Source organism: Rattus rattus, chromosome 6, assembly GCF_011064425.1.
Source record: "Rattus rattus isolate New Zealand chromosome 6, Rrattus_CSIRO_v1, whole genome shotgun sequence".
Classification (NCBI taxonomy): Eukaryota; Metazoa; Chordata; class Mammalia; order Rodentia; family Muridae; genus Rattus; species Rattus rattus.
In genome coordinates, this window is record NC_046159.1 from 138,073,096 (window position 1) to 138,093,669 (window position 20,574).

A 20,574-nucleotide genomic window follows, 5' to 3' on the forward strand; every position below is an offset into this window, starting at 1 on the left:
TCCCATTGGAGATCCAAGGGTTGAGAAAGATGAGTATGAGTTACAGCCAAGCTGCCTTAATTGAGTCTGCATAGACCAATTAGAACAGAAATCAACACATTTTAAGAATTCGATCCATATAGACAGACAGTTAAATGAACTCAGGTGGACCCATATAATTTTATTCTTTAGAAGAAGATTTTGGATCTAAATTATTCTTGTAATTGCTTCTGCACTCACGTTAACTGGTCAACTTTAATATTTTCTTCTTTGCTGAGGAAAAAAAAACTTCAATTGCTTTTTTAGGTATAATATGTAAGACCTAAACTATTTATTTTTTAAAAAGTAATTGATTAATTTGTTTATTTTTGCTTAAGTTAGCACGGACAGTTTTGCTATGGCATTTATTACTGAGGATTTTAAAAATCACATTCTAGAGAAACTATACTAGGCAAAATACAGTTAACGACAAAGAACAAAAATGAAAGAGTTTATGAGGTACACAGCTGTTGCTTTCTTTGTCGAAGGAAAGGCCAAAACAGATGGGCAAGCTGAAAGACATACGCAGGCTAAACCAAAGCTCAGCATAAGCGATATGCAAGCCACCGTATAAGAGCTCCCTCGGCACCTTACAGAGAGTGCTTTCGAGCGCAGGGAGCGGGCAGGAGGAACTGATCTCCATCTTTCCTGGAATGATGACTTTACAGTTAGGAAAGGTGTAAGGGAGAGTGAAACTCTGTGGAGTGTTCAGCAGTCATCTGCTGGCTCACCGGAAGTGATGGTCAATTTTCTCTCCGAGGAGACGAGGAGTGCTATTCTTCCCCCTGCTCACACCAGCCGTTTAAGGAAGAGAGCGAGAGGGTGTGTGGATAGGAGCACTTGTCCCAGTGCATTTTCTGTCTGTGAGGTTTGCTCTCACGGGTCATCAAGCTGGTTCTAAAGGCTGGGTTGAAAAGAAAGGTTGGGAGAATTTTTTCTTTTTCTTTTTTTTTTTTTTTTTTTTTTTTTTTCCGAGCTGGGACCGAACCCAGGGCCTTGAAAAGCTCTACCATACTGAGCTAAATCCCCAACCCGGGAGAATTTTATAACCTACCACGTTCAATAAGTAAAATAGTTAAGAACTTATATCTCAGTGCAAATATACTAAAGCCACGAATTCAGAAAACAATATTCTCGGAGACCCCAAGAGGACCACTTCTGGTGGCTTCTGATAAACAGTAATATAACTGATGTCATCTCATCATTTGGCAGTTTCAATACCTGACAACACAGACCATAGAAAACATTCTCACTCTATCAACAAAACAGCCAGGCATCGTATTTTCTTCTGTGTCAGTTTATATCAATGCAAAAACAGTGTCATAGAGATGAGATTAGTAGCAAGAAGCTATTATGGAAATTTATTATTTCAGGCCAGGAAGTGTCATCTGCACATGGATGCGTTGTAGAACTACGGAGAATAAACGCTGTAGAAAACACTTTAGCCACAAGGTGGCAGTAGGAGCCGCGTCTATGAAACAGGGGATTTCAAATAAAAACTGACTTCAGCCAGCTCTCTGAGGATGTGATTGTCAGAATAAATACCCTCTCCTAAGGCGGCATATGTGGTGAGCCTCAGCAAAGCTACTTGCTTATGGCCTCTGTGGATAAGCCCATTCCAGATTGCAAGCTCGATAAGCTGGGCTATTCCTGGGTCCTCAGCAAATGCCTGCTTTTGAATTGGAGAACAAAATTGTCCTGGAATATTTGTATTTGCTTTGGTTCATTTCAAGGAGCAATTAAGATGATAGGTTTTAGGTAAACATCCCGGAGATGTGACGTCCAGAAGCTTCCAAGGGTGCTCCCTACCACCCAGGCTTCATTTAAACTGCCTTACTTTGTTTTGTACGAACAACAGATTCATGTAAAGTTTTGAAAATGTTTTACTGGTTTACTATTTTCATACTCTTTTATTATTTTCTTTTATCTTAAAGATATTCTCTTTAGCCCATTTATCTTCGTCGTGATGATAACGGTGTTGTCGAGGTGCCAGGCAATTGTTCTGTGAGAATATGGTCAACAGAGCAGTAGAAAGTCCTCTAAGATTACTTCACCTAAACCATGCCCAAGTGGAAACAGATAAATATTGCAAAAACCAAAAGTTATCCAGGGGGCTGGAGAGATGGCTCAGTGGTTAAGAGTACTGACTGCTCTTCCAGAGATCCTGAGTTCAAATCCCAGCAACCGCATGGTGGCCCAAAAGTTATCCAGATGAATGGGACTTTCTTGCCGTTCTGCTGAAGGATTAGAGGTCCCTTCACAGGGAATGCAAAGAACAAAGAGATGGGGACTAAGAAGTCATAAGCGTCCACATTCTTTAAACGATGTCCGCGAGGGGAGTTAGGCTCCACACACATTAGAACCTGATAACACCCCAAAGCCACACAGCAAGCCAAAACTGATAATGTAGACAGGCAAAGCGAAACTGCTTTGGCTTCAGTCATGAATGAGTCTCCCATTCCTGCCATGGCAGCGTGCCTGGGTGTCAAGCTGTTCTCTCGTGGACTCAAAGCTGGGACCATGCAGCCAAGGTGAGACACCTGTACAAGCATGAATACTGCTTCCCTCCACACCCCGTGTGCAAGGCTGCAGTCACTACTGCTTTGTGCTTTGGTTGGTTGTAGACATTGATGAACTAACTGATGGGCTGCATGAGGTAAATCTCGTGCGTCTGAATTTACTGTCATTCTCTAAAAGCACTGCTCAGAAGTGAGGGAGTGATCTTTCTGGAGTTTCTAAAAGGGGAAGACATCAGGTTTACGAAATCTGTCATGCTAGGACGTTCTGTCAGTTGCTCTGTCTGAAAACAGTTATTTAGACTAGCTCAAACAACGGACGAACCAGTGATACGGAAGGATGTAATATGTAGGGACTAGCCAACAGAATTAATAACAAGTGAGAGAAAATTTTACACTGACTTATCCAAGGATTGGTACGGGAAGCTGAGACCACTGGCAAGGATGAGGAAATTAAAAAAAGCTAGAGTGGACTGCTTTGCAGTCGTTAATGAAACAGAAAAGCATCACAACATAGCTGCACTTTTACCTGTCTTCAGATGTAAGGGCCAAACTGGACTCAGCATACGGTATCATATTTCCAAGTCAAACGATCATTACTATTGCATTTGCTGCTTTATTCGAAGAAGGCATATTCTCTCTTGACCAAAAACCATCCACAGGGGAAATTTGTTTTGCTGTCTTTAATTTAGGTTGAAAAATATCTTACAGAAGCCAGAAAGATGGCTTTAGTGCATAAAGGCAATTGCTCTCATGCCCAATGAGCTGAGTTTAATACATGGGACCCATACAGTGGAAGGAGAGAACCAGCTCATGCAAGTTGTCCAATGTCCACATTTTCATCAGGTGCATGCATGCAGTAAACATACAAACAAAACATAAATAAATAAATGTTGAAGGAACCCACCCACCCACCTGCCCACCCAGGGTGTGCCTCTCTGGATCCAGAACTAGGCACCCAAACGCAAAGTTTTTTTTGGGTTGAGTTAAGAATATTTATAGTTTTCCAATTCTTTACACTTTTATTAACACACTTACAAAAAATAAAATAAGACATCCTTTGTTAAGCACGGCAAAGAGAAGGTGGTTAAAGCCAAATAGGGCAGAAACAGCAGCTAATAGGTTTGTAGGAGGGATTTTAAAAGGGAGAAAGATAGGTCTGTGCTAGAATGAGCTAGAGTTAGCTGGTAAACTCTGGTTGGTCTGTCAGGGTAACAAAATGGGGATTTTATTACTGGACCTTGGCAATCAGCCTCAGGAAAGAATCAGGTGTAAGGGAGTAAGCAAAGAGGGAAAGGACCTTGGTGGCAGCTTTAGGAATGTGGAAGTATCTAAGTAAAGGAGTCTAATGGTTTAGCAAGGGGGAAGGAATTGGAGAGGGCCAGGCCTTCCAGCACCAGGGCCTATTAGAACCCTTCACATGTAATAGAAAAAGTTGAAAAGTTTCAGCACACATTTTACCAACTTTCCTTCTCCTTTTAGTTAATGAATCTAAACTATTAATTTAAAATTAGGCCTACTTGGATATTACAACTACTGTGGCAATAGACCCATACAGCCACAAAGCCATTGTCCCTTCTGATCTATGAAAAATGCTTTAATCACATGGATGGAAGGGCACTACATGGCATTGCTGTTATTTAACCAGTAAATAAAATCCACTCACCTTAGTGAAGCATCATAATTCGAAGTGGTCACAAGATACTGTTCTTATGTTATAGCCACTCGCAAATGCATACCTCAGCGTCATAGCCAGTGACTGAGGAGATTCACAGAGTGGCTAAAGAAACCCAGAACAAGGCTAAAAAAGTTACAACATCCTCCAGATTTTCTACTCACCTTCTGACATTCAGAAACTGTGTATCATGTGAACTACAAATCAAATATTGAAAGATCAACTGAGAAGTCGCAGTACTCTATTGTTTGAATTTGATTGACTATTCCTCATCATTGGTTTATCCATTATTACTAAGCAACTGAGTGCTGTTTGGTTTTGCCTCTTAATAACATAGCAGGGCAGGAACAATGGAGTTAGGAGCTCAGCAGTTAGGAGCTCTTGCTGCTCCTCTGAGGATAAGAGCTGGGTTCCCAGTGTCTAACTGGGGCTGCTCATACTCCCTGTGTCTCCATCTCCAGAGGCTCTGAAACTTCCTTCTGGCTTCTGCATACACACATGTACACACACACACATAGCACACACAGACACAGACACAGACACACAGACACACACACAGACACAGAGACACACACACAGACACAGAGACACACACACACACACACAGAGACACACACAGAGACACACACACACAGACACACACACACAAACAGACACACAGACACACAGACACACACAGACACACACAGACACACACACACACACACACACAGACACACACACACACACAGACACACACACACAGACACACACACACACACACACACACACACACACACACACACACACACACACACACACACACACACACACACACTCACACACACACAGACACACACACAGACACACACAGACACACACAGACACACACACACACAGACACACACACACACATAGACACACACAGACACACACACACACACACACACACACACACACACACACATAGACAGACACACACATAGACACACACACACAGACACACAGACACACACACACACACACACACACACACACACACACACCCTCACCAAGTAAAATAAAATAAATATTTGTTTTCAGGTCCTTCTCTTATACTCTCATTTCTCTTGGATAAATATCAAGGAGGATAACTTTGTACTATTTGGTGAATGTATGTCCAATGTTTCAAAAAGTCTGGAAATCTTTCTTTTGTGACTTGTCTGCTATTCAATGTGTCTACACACACACACACACACACACACACACACAAACACACACACACACACTTATTTATTTTACTCCACTCATTGCCTCCTCCCAGTCATCCTCCCCCAATGCTCCCCTCCACTTCTCCTTTGAGTGGGTAGAGACCCCCCCGGGTAACCCCCACCCTGGCACTTTGAGTCTCTGTGAGGCTAGGTGCTTCCTCTTTCACTGAGGTCAGACAGAGCCTCCCAGCTAGAGGAACATATCCCACAGACAGGCAACAGCTTTTGAGAGAGCCCCCTGCTCTAATTGTTCAGGACCCTCATGGGGTCAAGCTGCACATCTGCTACATATGAGCAGGAGGCCTAGGTCCAGCCTGTGTATGTTCTTTCCTTGGTGGTCCAGACTCTGAGAGACAAAGGGTCTCTCAGTTAGTTGACTCTGTTGGTCTTCCTGTGGAGGTCCTATCCCTTTTGGGACCTGCAATCCTTCCTCTTCCATAAGAGTCCCCAAGCTCCATCCACTCTTTAGCTATGGTGTCTGCATCTCTCTGAGTCAACTGCTGGGTGGAACCTCTCAGAAGACAACATGCTCCGTCTATAAGGTTCAGGAGTCTCAGGTCTGATGAAAGGGGGAGAGACAGCAGTAGAATGTGTACTTACATTTTTTATAACCAAGTAATTTCTGTTTTGAGTCGAGGATCTAAACATAGTTACTATATATTTTGTTAACAATGCTGGTAAACAAATGAATAAATGTCACTGGAATTAGGGAAACCATTCCTTCCCTTTAGACTGTGTCAGAGCTGGTATATCTTTATGAGGCTACCAGGAAGGTAACGAAAACGGGCGTGCATGGCAGTAAGCACACAGCCCAGCACATAGCTCGGTTGGATGGGTCAGCTGTGCTTATCACCTGTGTCTGATGATATGTTAGCATGAAGGAGAAGACAGAAGGCCAGAGCTTCACAGCACTGTGCAGAGCTGAGCAGAGCTGAGTAGGTGAAGCTGCCATTATGCCACACTGCATCTGTCTCTCCCGAGGGGCACAGCTTACAGTGCCACCGTCAACTGCGTCATTGGCTAATCACGTATTTTCACGCACACTAACTAGATGAAAGCCAGTTCGAAGGAAGAGAACACAGGAAAGAGAAGAAACCTAATAATATTCCAAACTACAAGATGAGAAAATAACATAAGAGCAGAATCGTAAGCTGGAAATTATAACAATTTAAGGCTGAGCGTACTTCCCTCAGGACTTTCTAACAGCTTTTTCCTCAGGCTCTCCAACTGGAGACAGGTTTAAATCCACAACTGCTTTAACTCTGTCAGTTAAGAGTTCCATTGGCTTTGGTACTTAGCTCTTCCTTCTTAGGAAAGATCAATGATGGCTGCATCTAGGAACCCACCTCTCTCTCTCTCTCTCTCTCTCTTTCTCTCTCTCTCTCTCTCTCTCTCTCTCTCTCTCTCTCTCTCCTTCCTCTCTTCCTCTTTGTTGTTGAATGCATTAATCTTTAAGGCTCCTTATCTGCAGGTGGCACTATTAAATACAGGGGTGGAGAAAAGATAAGAAAAAGTCAGGTTTGCAAAGAAGTTGAATTTTTATGAACAAAGAAAAACATTGTGTAACTGTGTGATTTATTCAGAGAGACGATGAACTTAGGCTTGTCTTTTAGCAAGCAGTCTTCTAAACATCCTCTTGCTGGTCTAAAAACTCAAGGTGTCCAAGGTACTATCGTCAGACTCTATTCCCAATCCAAAAGCAGCCCATGAGGCCCTTCATGTCAGCACCTCTGAAGACCTTCTGTGTAACTAAGCGTCGGTTCTGAGATGGAGCCATATTGATATTAAATTGACTCCGTAGAAATTCATAGTGATTTTGGTCCAAAATGAAATTGAATTGAGATCAAGGGAAGTCCAAGGGTTTTACCTCATTAACTGAGCACTGGCAGAGAAAGGGTTAATGTCTGTAGTGGGACTCCCTGACCCTTCAGTTGGTAAAATGCACACATTCTCTGAATGGTCATTTGGTTTAAGGTTGAAGTAATTACAGGCTAGAAGGGCTCTAATTTTACTGAGCCAGGGAGTTCACTGAGGTACATTCAAAGGTTGGAAGGATAGAGGTTAGTAGTAAAGCCGGGTGACTCTCAAGTCTGTGAGAAACAATGTTAATCATGAGAGTATGAGCTCATATAAAATCTTTAAATGGTGGTGATGATGTATTGCTACTGGGGGACCACTCATCATCAATATATTGATCTGGCTATGCATTTCTTCTCTGAATTCACAAGATAAAAAAGGAACACATATTTCCCATTGTGCCTATTTAAAAACCAATACTGCAAGTACGGATGAAGGAAGACAAATCAAAACTTTATAGATCTTGGAGATCCCGCTGGATGCTGCTAATATGGTTCGCCTTACTTCACAGTTCATTCACATTCTTGAGTGGCATTCACTTATCTTACTCATGTGGTGCTCATACACCATAAAGTGAGTTTCTCAAGAGGTGTGCTTCTCATCCTGCGCTGCACTGCTGGTATCTTGACAATGAAGATTGGAATCACCCTGTCTTAGTCAGGGTTTCTATTCCTGCACAAACGTCATGGCCAAGAAGCAAGTTGGGGAAGAAAGGGTTTATACAGCTTACACATTCACATTGCTGTTCATCACCAAAGGAAGTCAGGAGTGGAACTCACACGGGGCAGGAGCTTTGAGGCAGGAGCTGATGCAGAGGTCATGGAGGGATGTAACTTACTGGCTTGCCTCTCCTGCTGGCTTTCTCAACTTTCTTTCTTATAGAACTCAAGACTACCAGCCCGGGGATGGCACAACCCACAAGGGGCTGGGCCCTCCCCCCTTGATCACTAACTGAGAAAATGCCTTACAGCTGGATCTCATTTCCTCAAGGGGGGCTCCATTCTCCATGATAACGTCATCTTATGTCAAGTTGACACACAAAACCAGTCAGTACGCACCCCAAAGAACTTCTTCTAAATATGTCTACATCCATACTGTCCTATTACCCATCTTTTTTCTCCACCTTTGGACAATGAGCTAGAAGTGGGGTTGGAGCATTTGAGAACCTGTGCTAAAGTAGATTTTGAAAAAATTTAAGCCTACAGTTGGAATCAGTGCTTCATCTGGAGAACCTGGACCAGTTTCCTTGAGGATCAAGATCACCTGGAGACCAAGCTCTTTCATTATCTGAGAGCTAGGTAGAGGTGTGTATCATGAGAGGAGTTTGGGATCAACCACATCATGACAGAAGCATCCACTAGAACATTACGTTAAGAAAAATCTATTTTATTTTAATTTATATGTATGTGTGTCTGTACGTGCGCCACATGTGCATGGGTGCCTTGCAGAGGCCAGAGGAGGGTGTTATGCATTGGAGAGCATTCCTTGATAGGGACTGGGAATGTAAATGGAGTCCTCTAAAAGAGAAGCAAGAACTCTGAACCAGAGTCATTTCTCAGTGACCCCCCCTGGAAACTTGACTTCCTGTATCCAACCCCCCATGATAAAAAGCTGCTTGGATTTCTATTTTATTTTTCACCATTTAAACATTATTTTTTTAATTAATTCTTTGAAAATTTCATGTAATTTTTTTCAATATCGTAGTTATTAGAATTTTTGTATATTTTGACCCTTGTGAACAAACATTTTAAAAAACGATCTCCCGAACTTTTAAAGTTGTTTTTCCTCCCAAGAACTGAAGCAGCAATGGTAGTAACACACTGTGAACTACTGCTAGTTGGTTTAAGGATAAATCGACAAAAGTTAATTCAAATTAATTTTAATTCAAGTGAGAACAATGGTTCATTTATCCCTTATCCATAATGCATCCTTGCATGGGTGTAGGCATTCATCCACCTTAATTAGCTCTATTCACCCCGATGATGTGGGGAAGGATCCGGTTACAGGATGGTGGGTGTGACTGAACACTAACACCTTACACAGAACAGATGGTAGCACAAGCTACCATCAGAGCTGTGTCAAGAGGAAGCCTGGATTTGTCTCTCTGAAGATAAAAGAACAAAGGCAAAGTGAGGCCCAGATGAACGTGAGTGCCAGTGCCAGGCAGGATGACCCTACTCTAAGGTAGCGTCACATGACTCCAGTGCTCCCAGGGGTAGCATCACATGACTCCAGTGCTCCTAGGGGCTACGCTTAGAGAGGGGGTGAGTAGCCAGGGACTGTGTGCAGTGCCTCCTTGTTACTGAGCGAGGATCAAATGTGCTTGTTTAACAAATTACGGGCTGGAAACTTGGTACTGAAGGGTTAGCAGAAACTACCCTTATCATCCAATAAGGGGTGTTATTTGGCTATGATGTCTTATTTGTAAGAGAGGTCTTATGTATGAGAGGGGAAACTTGGAATCAGCCCATTTGAGTCCTTCTTAGTTTTGCCAGATACTAAGCTAGCACTTAGTTGTAAGGGTTCTGTTTTTGTTCGTTTGTTTTTTGATACAGGATTTCTCTAGGTAGCTCAGGCTGTCCTGGAACTCACTATGTAGATCAGGTTCACCTTTAACTCACAGAGATCTGCAAGCTTCTGCTTTTCAAGTATTGAGATCGAAGGCTTACATCATTATGCTGGACTTTAATATTAGGCTCACTACTCAACACAGGCCCTGTGCTATAAGCGGGGATGGGGAGGTTGGGCGGGAGGGGTTGGGCAGGGAGTAATTGATACACAGAACTTAGTAGAAAGATCCAAACAGGTAAGTGCTAAACGAGCTGTACTAGATACATAAAGGTAAGACCTGCAGAAACAAACAGGAAAGCATCAGTCTTAGTGAAGTGAAACAAGTTGCTCAATAGTCCATGCTCTCTGTTTCCCTTTGTGAATGGGAAAAAACACAGAGGAAGTTCTTTCACTTTAATCCTTTAATCCTGTAGAGGCCTGCAGATCTCTGAGTTCAAGGCCAGCCTGTTCTACATAGTGAGTTCCAGGACAGCCAGGGCTACATAGCTTTGAAACAAACAAACAAACAAACAAACAAACACAAACAGATAAACAGACTCCATTATACCCACAGTAGAAGTTCTGTACCTACAGGTTGTACAACATGGTCTCAAACCAGTCATGGGTAGAAAATATTCAGAAAAAAACTATATCAAATATATACAGAATTTCTCTTATTATTCTTAAATAAAATAGTTCCTAACTACTCATACAGACTTATATTGTGTAGAGTATGGCAGGTAATGGTTTAAACCATGAATGGTGCACGTAGTTTATATGAAAACTCCATGTTATTTCATGTGAGAGATTTGGGTATTCATAGAATCTGCAGTTCGTGGAGGTCCTGAAAACAATTTTCTATAGATGTTGAGAGTGATCTACACAGATTTTTTTTTTGTCAAGGTTATACTGTTTGCCTATGCCTAGCTCAGTCTGGTAAGGAGAATTTGATGAATGACTGAGATTAGTCATCACTCAGCTGCTGGTATTGGAGACTGCTGGCTGCGTTTGTTAGCTTTCTGGCATGGACAGATTGCTGAACATAAACATTTATAAGGAAGATTTATTTTGGCTCATGGGTTCAGAGGTTCAGTCCATAGTCATTGGTACACTTTGAAAAGCATTGTGGTGACAGGGACATGTGGCTGAGGACAGTTCACGTCACTGCAAACAGAAAGCAACTTCTGTGCCAAGAAAGGGCTAGAAACAATATCCTAAAGAACAGAGGTAAGGACCCATTTCTTTAAACAGGTCCCATGTCTCAAAGACTCTAGAACCTTTCAACATAACATCAACATCTGGGACTGACTTTCACTTCATAGCCTTTTGGGGGCCCTGCATAGTTAAATCATGACAGCAGTGTTATGTACATGGCTTCTCAAAAGGTCAGCAAAGTTTAATTACACTTTGATCTTCTTTGGCACCTATTCTTGACTTTTCCCCATATCTCCTCTTATTCCCTACAGTGGAAGGGATTTATTTTGGGGAAGAAATTTACTTTTTTAGTCCCACTTTCCTGTCTTTGGCCTCTTATTGAATCCTGCTAAGTCCTGCTAACTCCAAAAGACTTTGCTTCAATTTGTCTGGATGTCCACTGCAAGTCAGACAGTTGAAACGAGCGGAGGTTTTTGTCAGGGCCTTGTGCTTTAGGGGCCCCTGTGTTTCACAATCTACTGAGTGCACATGGGTGTCTTTGCTGATGTGTTTTCATGTTCAGCACTGACAAAATGGGATCCTTGACCTAAACATCGCACCACAAGATTAGCATTGTTCCGTTTTCAGAGAATTGCTTGTCTACAACTCTTAGGCTCTCTTGTTGTTACGAAACATTTTTTTTTCTGAGTTCCCAACACTCTATTCAGAAGGGGAGGAGCTTAGGAAGTCCCTGAAATTGATCAGTTTTTCTAGGCTCTCTCCCTTCCAGACCAAGCCAAGCTTCTGAGAGTTGCTTCCAGGCAGACCAAACTGTAAGGAAGACTTAAGAGACCAGAAGCAAAGCTTCCTGGGAAAGGCCAACTCAGGCACCTGAAAAGTAGAATCTATGCCTGTTGAGATGTTTGTAAGCTGTGCAGTGTGCTTCAGGTTCCCAGTGTTAGGAACAGTGTTAGCTGTCACCTGTTCCGGGTGGAATTTGGTGGTGCAGCTGTCATTGAATAAATTTTGCTACTGTAAGAAACCCCTCACCTATATTCTGCCAGTAGCCCAAATAAAACTCTCTGGTTCACCAATTTGGGCTTTGATAGCGTTTATACTTTAGTTTGTCATGGGCAAACTGTCTGGGGTGAGTCGACATCTATACTTGGCAAATTGCATCTTCCCAGGAAAAGTTTGATCACATAATTCTTGTTTAAGCCAATGATGATTTAAAAAATAAAAAGTCATATAAGCTTGAGATTTATATACACCAAGGTTGACATTTAATATATTCAAAGATTTGTTCAAACCCCACTTTAATCTAAATTTAGAATATTTCCGTTGTTCTCAAGAGAATCCTTAACTTAATTAGTAATCATCCTTAATTTTCTCTTCCCATTCTTCAACCCCCCCCCACAAGTGTCCTTGACAATCAGAAATGTACCTTTTTCTTTATAGATTTGCCCATTTTGGATATTTTCGTCTAAAGAGGATAATACACTGTGTGGTTTCTTCTGATGGCTTTTTTGCTTAATTGGCATAGATTTATTTTTTTATAATGTTACTTTGTTTCCAGTAGGACTTAATGTTTACTTTTCCAGACATAAGAAATACATCCAAATGATACTCAGTAAATATGAATAGGACAAATGACCATTAAGATGACCAAGTTCATTTTAGTATTTAGATCTTGACTTAAATATTCCCTTTGCTATCTACTTAGCACTCCAGGTAACGATAATCAAATCCTGTTTTCATATTTCTTATCCCTTACTGTGTTTCTTTTATAACATCTATGATAAATTGAAGTTTTTCTTTTTCTTTCTATGTATGTATGTATGTATGTATGCATGTTTGTATGCATGTTTGTATGCATGTTTGTATGCATGTGTACATGTATGTATAGCTTTCTTTGTAGACCACTGACCTCATGAACAAATGAGCCATTCTATCTTATTCATCATTATACGATTATGAAACCATTGTTCAAAATGGATATCCAAGTTTTGGATGAATGCATAAATGAATGAGATATTAAAGAGTAATGCTTGTTGGGGGAAATGATGATATATAAGTTTTTAAGTCGATATAAAAACAATAGGTTTCTTTATGACATCTTATATAATATGTACTTTTCTTATTCCTTTCTTTGCTGCACATCTCCTCAAAGAATCCCATGTTTTGCTGTCATTGACATGGAGATTTTATTTTATTTTATTTTATTTTATTGATGTTGACCCCAGGAGTTGGTGAAGGCCAGGCAAGCACATCACTGCTGAACAATAATCTGTGGTTCCATGTGGAGAGTCTAAGTGTGAGAAACTGTGACACCTCCACATGGATGAGAGAAGCAGCCTAGATACACTGTTGGTGGTGATGTTTTAAGTTAAATAATGCCAAAGGGTTATAAGATAAAGCAATATTCTATTGGTCTATTCAATCCCAGTCTGCCTCTCCAGAGGTAAATGTTTAATTACACTTAATTTCTCGTTAATGGTTAGTAATAAAGTGGTGATTGCCATGGCCTGTTTTGTTAACTATTCTGCCTTACCAAAGAGATTCTGGCCAGTCTGAGTGTGGCTAGCATGGCACTGGCAGGCCTTGTTCTTCTTCCCCATTCCTTCTGCCTTGCTAAAAAACCTTTACCTTACATTCCGAAAGCTGTCCACCATGGTCTATTTCCTTATTTGGCCACTTCCTCCTTCTGAGGATGACTAACAATATTAATACTAAGCTATGGAAGTCCTGCAGTCAAAACATACCCTAGTTAATATACCCAATAAAAATTAAGCCTCCCACAGGTTTCCCCTTGTCTTTTATAAACTGACATTTTCTTATGTGTCTTGTCCATCTCCTCTCTATCCAGAGGCAGTCTTTTGTCCTTCTAGGACAAATACTCCTGTCTCATTTTCCTTGTTCCCTTTCCCCTTCCCCCCTTCCCCTATCTCCCATCTTTGCCTTTTATTCTGAACCCTCTATCCCCCTGGGACAAATAAATCTCCTTTGTGCTGGGAACTTGGTTTTGGAGTTCCTGGGCCAACTCTTTGCCTAACAATATTATTCTCGGTTTACCAATCCTTTATTATGTGTTGCTGTGCTACATGCAGGCCGCCTTTTCCAAGGTTTACCCAAATTCCTATCTTCATGTCTCCTTTTAGTCCAGTTTACTCTTTTGAACACTATTGCATATGTAAATCTTCCATACCAAGTACCCCCGAGTTCAACGTGCTGGAAGATGAAGATGCAAGAGTGTGCAGTCTTCCTCTATAGGGGTCAGGAGGTGTGGTCCTGCCGAAGGACTATGTCACTGGGTCGGGCTTCAAGAGTTCACAGGCTCTCCCTGTTCCCAGTTCTGTCTTCTGCTGATTTTCTTCCTCCTCATGATCATCCCGTTGCTTGCTGTTGAACTTTGACTCTACCATGATGGATTCCTTTGCTCCTGGAACTGTAACCCAAAACAAATTCTCTCTTCCTTAAGTTGCTATTGACCCTGTTTTTTTTTTTTTTTTTTTTCTTAATCACAGCAGCAGAAAAGTAACTAATGTGCCATGTATTGCTTCTGGAAGTCGTAATTTTCATAATCAGGATTGATACATTTACTTTATGCCGTGAGACCGTCTACTGACTGAGAAAAACCCTGTCATGTTTGAATTAGTTGCACACTTGAATTACATTGCTTCTATCATTTTTTAATTAGCATCCTCAGACTATTCCATCCATTTTTGAGCTGGCGGATGAAAAACACATTATCATGATAGCTGAGATCTTCCACTTTCCCATTTTGTCTGCTTTTTTTTTTTTAAAGGTTATTTTCTTTCAAGTCACAGACTCCCCATATTTTAATTTTACTTTTTTTTTTTACATATATTACATCCCTACTGTAGTTCCTCTACCTCCTCTCCTGCCAGCCACCCCTACCTTCCCTCTCTCTTAGACCCACTCTTAAAAAAAAGTACAGGCCTCCTAGGATATTAATGGAATGTGATTTAACTCATTACAATAAGAATAGGCATAAATCCTCATATCAAGGCTGGACAAGGCAACTCAGTAGGAGGAAAGGTGTCCTATAGGCAATATACTCAAAGACACCCCCATCTCCACTGCTACTGTTAGGGGTCCCACAAGAACGTCAACTATTCAACCATAACATATATGCAGAGGCCTTAGCTCAGACCCAAAGAGGGTTTGTGATTGTCACTTCAGACTTGAGCCTCTATGAAGCATGCCTAGTTGATTCTATTGGCCTTTTTCCTATAATGTCCTTGACCTCTCTGGTTCTAGAATCCTCATCCCCCTCTTCTTCTAGGTTCACCTGGCTTTTTTTTTTTTTTGGCTGTGGGCCTCTGCATCTGCTCTTATCACGCACAGGACAATGCCTCTTTGATGAGTAGGTTAGGCACCTATATTTTTTAATTAATTAATTAATTAATGCACTTAGACTTGAGTTTTGTGCAAGGCAATAGATATGGATCAATTTTCATTCTTCTACATGATGAAATTCAGTTAGCTCAACTTATTTGTTGAAGGTATTTTCTTTTTTTTTCATTGTGTATTTTGACTTCTTTACCAAAAATCAGTGTCCATATGTGTGTGGTTTTAGGTCTGGGTCTTTGATTTGATTCCACTGATGAACCTGACTATTTTTATGTCAACAACATGCAGTTTTTATTTCTATAGCTTTGTAGAAGAACTTGAAACAGGCAATTGTGATACCTTCAGATATTCTTTTATTGTACAGGATTAAGTTATTCTGGTTTTTTTTTTTTTGGTTGTTTGTTTTCCTATATGAATTTGAGTATGGCCATTTCAATGTCTGTAAAAAATTGTGTTAAAATTTTGATGGGGATTCCATTGAATCTGCAGACTGGTTTTTTGTAGGATGGCCATTTTTATTGTGTTAATATTACCAATCCAAGAGCATGGGAGATCTTGCCATCTGCTGATATCTTCTTCAATTTCAACTTCAAAGACTTAAAAGTTTTTGTTGTACAAGTCTTTGACTTGCTTGGTTAGCGTTCCCAAGATACTTTATGTTTGTAGCTATGGGGAAGGGTGTTGTTTCCCTGGTTTCTTTCTCAGTTCATTTGCCATGTGTGTAAAGGAGAGCAACTGACACTTTCCACTTAATCTCGTATCCAGCCATCTTCACTGGAGATATTTATCAGCTGTGGGAATTCTCTAGAAGAATGCTTTGGGTTGCTTATATATACTATCATATCATATGCATATAATGATACTTAGACTTCTTCCTTTCCAATTTGTATCCCCTTTATCTCTTTCTGTTTTCTTATGGCTCTGTCTAGAACTTTCCTTAATATATTAAATAGATATGAAGAGACTGGACAGCCTTGTCTTGTTCCTGATTTTAGTGGAATTGCTTTGAATTTCTCTCCATTTAATAATATATTGGCTTGCTGAAAATTGCCTTTACAATGTTTAGGTATATCCCTTGTATCTCTGATCTCTTAAAGACTTTTATCATGATTACTTATTGCTCATGTTTTTGTAGGTGTAATTAACCTCCTTGGGATAGAGTTTTCCTTCTAGTAACTTCTATAGGGCTGGGTTTATGGATAGTTTCTTTTTTAATTGTCTTTATCATATACTATCTTGTTTTCTCTATTTATGGTGATTGGACTTTTTGCTGGGTATAGCAGTCTTGACAGGAATCCGTGGTTTCTCAGAGTTTGCAGCAGACTTGCCTTTGCTCTTCTGGCTTTCATTGTCTCCACTGAGAAGTCCAGGGTATTTCTGCCATTGTATGTTACTCATTACTTTTCCCTTGTAACTTTTAGTATTCTGTCAGGACCGGAAGTCTGAACTAAGCAAAGCTAGAGCCCTGCCCTGAGCAGATTCCTGAGAAGGGCTTGACCTTTTCAAAGAACATGTCCCCGGAAGACTGTTGCCTCAGTGTCTAAGAAGAATATCTTGTGGTCTAGAGATTTACCTTATGTCCTTGGGCACTTCCCAGTACTCCCCCGCCCTAAGCTTCAGTTCCTGCTTCAATTTCTGCTTCAGAGCTTTAAATGCTGTACATTCCTCTCAATAAACAGACCTTGACAACAGAACCTTGCTTGGTCTCCTTCTCCCCCCGCCCCTTGACCCTCAGGTAGCGCCTCTTTGGGACCCTAAATAACTGGACCTGCTGGACGGGTCAGTATTCCTTCTTTGTTCTGACTATTTAGTGTTTTGATTATTGTATGGTCAGAGGACTTTCTTTTTTGGTGTTCTGTAAGCTTCTCGCACCATTATAGACATGCCCTTCTTTAGGCATTTACTTCTATGAGTTTCTTGAAAAAATTTTTAGGGCCTTTGAGCTTGCACTTTCTCCTTCTATTCCTATTATTCTTGTTTGGTCTTTTTGTAGTGTTCCAGGTTTGTTGGATGTTTGTCTTTGTTGGATGGGTTTTTTTTTTTTATAAATTTTTAAAATTAAATTCTTTTTTTAAAAAATTATTAGATATATTTCTTTACTTACATTTCAAAAATTATTCCCCTTCCCGATTTCCTGTCCATAAGCCCCCATTCCCTCCCCTCCCCCTCCCGCATACGGGTATTCCCTCTATACAACGCCCTTATTGCCCCTACCCACATATTCCCCTACACTGGGGTCCAAACTTGGCAGTACCAAGGGCTTCCCCTTCCCCTGGTGCCCCAACAAGGCTATTCTCTGCTACATATTCAATTGGAGCCCTGGGTCAGTCCATGTATAGTCTTTTGGTAGTGGTTTAGTCCCTGGAAGCTGTGGTTGGTTGGCATTGTTGTTCTTATGGGGTTGCAAGCTCCTTCAACTCTTTCAATCCTTCCTCTGATTCCCCCCAAGGCGGTCCTGTTCTCAGTTCAGTGGTTTGCGCTAGCATTGACCTCTGTATTGGACATGCTCTGGATGTGTCTCTCAGGAGAGATCTATATGGTCCCTTTCAGCGTGCATTTTTTAGCTTCATCAATCTTATCTAGTTTTGGTGACTGTATATATGGGCCACATGTAGGGCAGGCTCTGAATAGCCTTTCTTTCAGTCGCTGCTCTATGTTTTTTGGTTTTTGTTTCCTTTTTGGTCTTCTGGTCTGTGTAGCCTCAACTTCTTCAGTTCTGTGCATTCTATGGTAGAACAGTGGGTTTCTCCCTTGCCCCCCCAATTGGAGGTTGGGGCAAGGAAAATAAGATAGTGCAGGGTTAGTGATAGGTTAAGGGGGATTCTGAGATAGTGAGAGAGTTGGGAAGTTTGGCAGTTGGGCAGCCTACCCCTATTCCTGGCTTCCTATTTTAATTGGAGTGCTTACATACATTGTGGCTTGATTGTACTGTGTTTTGTTTACTGGAATATTGAATTTCTTTACTTTCTTCTTGATCTGTAAAAGCAGATGTGTTTATACAAAATTCACACAAAAATAAAAAATTTTTGATTGGAGTGGAATAAATTCTCCAGGCATGTAAGGTGCTTTATGTGATAGAGGCAGAATATATCTCAGAATGTTTTAATGCTCATCCATGTCTTTTATCACAGGGTAGGTAGACTGCACAAATATGTGTAATTATTTATAATTTACATGATTCTGGACTAAGTCACCACAGCCTCCAATTCTAATGATCATTATATTGTAATCAAAAGAAAGAGAATATCATGAGATCTGAACAAAATTGCAGCTAGAATCAAAGCCATGGCCAGAAAGCGAACTCTGCCTTTCTTAATAAGTGCTGTTGTCTCCTGAAATATGAGCAGGCAGTGCAGGTGATGACCTGATCTTTATCTCTTATTAAATATATGTAAATATTGTGAAACCAGAAAACTTGCTGTGGAGATGATGCAATAAAGACTAACCCCCAGAAAAGGTAACATAATTTAGAGGCAAAGTATGAATGATTATAAACTCAGAAGTAAACAAATTTCACAGAGCCTTTTCTTTTGGTAATACTTTTTAGTGCCATGAAACATACATTTATGAAGTACACATACAGTCATATATCTTTACCTATCAGTCTGTCTGTCTATCTATCTATCTATCTATCTATCTATCTATCTATCTATCTATCTATCATCCATCTATCTATCTATCAACTATCTATCTATCTGATCTATCTATCTATTAATAAAAGTATTATTGGTATTGAGACCAAAGTGACACCAGGGACCATAACTGTGCAAGTATAACCATCCTTATCTTCTTCTTTTTTTTTTTTTTATTATTAACTTGAGTATTTCTTATATACATTTTGAGTGTTATTCCTTTCCCAGTTTCGGACAAACATCCCTCCCCCCTCCTTCCTTATGGGTGTTCCTCCCAACCCTCCCCATTGCTGCCCTCTCCCAACAGTCTAGTTCACTGGGTTCAACTTAACAGGACAGGGCTTCCCCTTCCCTCATCCTTATCTTCTTAATTTTTCCTTCACATGGTGATTGACCTTCTCCATTCATCTGTATTCATTCCAAGCAGAAAGGAGAGTTCTATTGTGATTAGGCAAGAGAACAACCCACACTGAAGTAGTTATGACAACTGATAATCCACAGTGTATAGAAAGCCTGTACACATATTTACTCATCTGCTGTCATAAGATCCCAGAGAGATGTGTACTGCTGTGTCATGACAACTTGGGTCATTGATACAAGCCAGGAGACTACTGACAGGAGGAATAGACAGAACAGGAGGTTTCAAACACACAGCATAAGCTTGAGATATTAAGTATTCCAACTCTATATTGTAAATAATCTATTCATTATCTGCTAATTCTCAGTTTTTCAGTCAATATCAGCCCAATAAGGGAAAGATTAAATAGCTTTAGGCATTTGAATTCTCATATAAAATGTTATCTATACCCCTGAACAACTAAAGATCAAAGTATAGAGAAATCATGAGACCTGAACTTCACTTCTTTTTTCCAGGAAAGTCATAAAGATAATAATAATTGTATGTATCTAGCACTTTTGACTACCCACAGCCTAGATAAACTCTGGTAAAAGTACCTGGAAAAGCTTTGAGACAGGAAAGAAGTTATGTATCATTAGAAGCCTGTTTTTATTGATCTGTCTTATTGGTGGTGTGTAAGTTCCAATACTTCATTTCAAGTGTGTATTTTTAGCAGTTGCCACATGTTAAGATGTAGAGAAGGAAAATCAACATCAAAATGACCACACTGCAGTGTTACATAGAAGAATTCCATGGACAGTGTTAGGACACTGGATTTTCTCTCATTGAAGCAGATATCCAGTGATGTGCTTTAAGCAGAGACAATGTAATCCTATTTACAGAGAAGATCAGTGTAGGTGATCTGCCAAACTTGGGCAGGAAAACAAAGTCTGTTCGACTTTCCTACTTTTTGTTTTATTTCACTTTAGCTGTAACTCATACCCTTGGATTCATTATACCAAGAAGATATTTCTTCATCCATCCCTAATTCTTTTACTAATCCTGGTGTTCTAGCTTCATCTCTGTTGTTGTAATAAAATACCTTGGCAAAAAAGCAACTTGAGGAGGATAAGTATATTTTAGTTCACAGTTCCAGGATACGGTCCATTATTGTGGGGAAGTCAAGACAGGAACACATCCATATTCAAGAACGAAGGAGGAGTATATAATGAATTCTTCCTGCTTCCTTTCT